Below are 3354 nucleotides of genomic sequence, written 5' to 3'. Positions count from 1 at the left end.
TTATTTATCTGTTTGTTTATTTGGGGGGAAGGGGCAGAGAGACAGCAGAGAGATGGAGAGAATCTCAAGCAGGCTCCTTGCTGTCAGCGCAAAGCCCAAGGCGGGGCTCGATCCCACACACTGTGAGATCATGTCCTGATCTGAAGTCAAGAGTGGGATGCTTAATGACCAAGCCGCCTAGACACGCCAGGAATTAGATTTTTAATGGTGGGGAGGTTCAGCTTTCTTTTTAAGTCAGGATAAACCATGTTACTGGTAGGTACAGCAGCATAAATGATCTCTCCACATCCTCGGGTATGGTAGTTACAAGAAGCTCTCTGCACTGGTGGTTGGTCTATGAATACAAAAAGGCTGTCAGAATTGAGAATCGTTAAAAAAAAAAAAAGACTGGCAGAATTTAAATATTTATTTAAGTGAAAACAATGATTTCTCAAACTTTTGATATGGGTCCAAGACCTTCCTTTTGGATTTGAGTCTGCCCTTGGAATTCTCATCTGTGATCTTGGTTGACCATCCCCTTAATATCTACCATCACAAGGTTCTCTTAGATAGTGCTGATTGTCATCTAAACTCCAAAATGTCATGGAAAGGCTCAAATCTTCCATCAGTCTTTCATGCTTACTGTAGGAGAACTCATACTGATAGTACCACTTATAGACCTATCCTATAGCAGCTGTTCCTATGTCACTGCATTTGCATATGCTAGTCCCTCAGTGGAATACCATTTCCATCAAAGAGGGCCTGGTGAATTCCTCCTTCTCAATTCTTTATAATCGAATACAGTTGACAACTCTCCTTGTCTTTCCTTTCTCCTTGACATAAGATAGTTGCTTTGTCCTCCTTGTCCCAGTAGCACCAGGCACATATTCTACAAAAGCACCTTCTACATTCTCTCTTCTTTGATAGACTGAGTTCATGAGGTCAAGAACCACCCATCTTCCTCTTGCTTGTAGTGAACCCAATTCCTGGCACATAATAAGTTCTTGATCAAGGTTTACTGAGTAAATACTGTCTTAAAATAGCTTTTTAAGCATGTGTATACTTAGTGCCAGACTAAGCTTTATCTCCTGTAACAACCCAGACACTCTCTTGATTTATTGAGTAAATATAGGGAGGGGTAGCCATGAGTTTGCTGGTCCTATTTCATATTATTTTTCCCCCAACTTCCTTCTATGGTTATTTCACGATGCAATATTTTGTTCTGTCTAAATGATATCACATGCGGGGAGACAGATTTCCCACCCCCACCTAATAATTTGACTGGCTAAAATGGATTTCCCATTCATGTATATAGGTAAATCAGTTATTTGAAACCGTGGCTATACATAAGTCATATGAGGAACTTGAGCATTTTTAGTGCCTGGGGCCCATGTCAGACCAAATAAATCAGAACCTCTGGAGTGGATTCAGGCATGAATAAATATATGTATGCTTTTTCAGGCATCAATATTTTCAAAAAGTTTCCCAGGTGATTCCTTTTGCCAAGATGACAAAGCACTGAGTTATATCCTTTTTAGACCTTGTTATTATCCAGCTCTAAATGATCTTTTCTTAGTTAACTGCATCCAGAACACGATGGTAGAACATATCAATTGGCTCTTATTCCCAGCAAAGGTTAGCTGCTTCACTGGCTATTTTTTGCCTGAGTAGTGGCAGTCGGAGAAAATGACAAAGGTTAGCATCTATATGTTTGGTACCTTTTTTTTTCTTTAATTTATTTTAGAGAGAGAGTGCAAGTGGGGGAGGGGCCAGAAGGAGAGAGAAAGAGAGAGAGAGAGAGAAAGAGAATCTTAAGCAGGCTCCACCTTTCAGCATGGAGCCTGATGTGGTCTCTATCTCACGACCCTGGAATCATGACCTGAGCCAAAATCAAGAGTCAGATGCTCAATGGACTGAGCCACCCAGGTGCCCCTGTATGTTTGGAATCTTTGATGAAAGAGGAATTAAGATCAAATTTTAAAAAATGTTTATTTATTGGGAATGCAAGCTGGTGCAGCCACTCTGGAAAACAGTATGGAGGTTCCTCAAAAAACTAAAAATGGAACTACCCTATGACCCAGCAATTGCACCACTGGGCATTTATCCAAGGGATACAGGTGTGCTGTTTCGAAGGGACACATGCACCCCCATGTTTATAGCAGCACTATCAACAATAGCCAAAGTATGGAAAGACCCCAATTGTCCATCAATGGGTGAATGGATAAAGAAGAGGTGGTTTATATATACAATGGAGTATTACTTGGCAATCGAAAAGAATGAAATCTTGCCATTTGCAACTACGTGGATGGAACTGGAGGGTATTATGCTAAGTGAAATTAGTCAGTCAGAGAAAGACAAAAATCATATGACTTCACTCATATGAGGGCTTTAAGAGACAAAACAGATGAACGTAAGGGAAGGGAAACAAAAATAATATAAAAACAGGGAGGGGGACAAAACAGAAGAGACTCACAAATATGGAGAACAAATGGAGGGTTACTGGAGGGGTTGAGGGAGGGGGGATGGGCTAAATTGGTAAGGGGCACCAAAGAATCTACTCCTGAAATGATTGTTGCACTAGATGCTAACTAATTTGGATGTATATTAAAAAAAAAAAAAAGACTATGGAAAAAGTAATGGAAAAAATTACAGTCACCTCTCCAGATGCTATCACTGTGGGATGCCTAATGCCTTGTGAATGAGACACGTATTGGTATTGTCTTTGTTATAAAGCTAAAACATTTCCAACAACAACAACAAACCATCTACTGACCACAGGATAATTATTATACCCTCTGGAGTAGTTACTGTTAAAACATGTGTGCATTTTGCTGAGAAAGCAAAAGAGGATCTTTGCCAATGCCTCTCCTATCTTTCTTTTTTTTTTTTTTTTTTACGGCCTCAGAGCTCCACTGTGAAACTGGGGATTTCCAACTCTGCTAGCTGTGTTGGAGCAAGCAAACTGCGCTAATGAGCCTTGTGTCACAGTATTTCCAGCCCTCACAAATACGAGGGCATACCTGAAGGAAATGACTGAAAGCAAGGGCTCTGAAATCATATGGCTTGAGTTTTAGAGCTGCACTCTTTACTTGCTGGCCAAGTAACCTTGGCCAATGTACTTAAATGACGTCTTTCTCAAAAACCTTATCGGGAAAACGGGGACAAATTAGTATGTAATTCCTAAGGCTTTTGTGAGGATTAAATGCCATAATCTACCCAAAGTAAAAAAAAAAAAAAAAAAAAAAAAGTTTATTTATTTATTTTGAAAGAGAGAGAGAGAGAGAAAGAGAGAGCATGCACAAGCAGGGGAGGGCAGAGAGGGAGAGAAAGAATCCCAAGCAGGCTCCACATTCAGCATGGAGCCCAATGCCGGGC

This window comes from Leopardus geoffroyi, chromosome D4 (assembly GCF_018350155.1).
Source record: "Leopardus geoffroyi isolate Oge1 chromosome D4, O.geoffroyi_Oge1_pat1.0, whole genome shotgun sequence".
Classification (NCBI taxonomy): Eukaryota; Metazoa; Chordata; class Mammalia; order Carnivora; family Felidae; genus Leopardus; species Leopardus geoffroyi.
The sequence above is the reverse complement of the archived record's forward strand: the minus strand, read 5'-3'. Positions refer to the sequence as shown.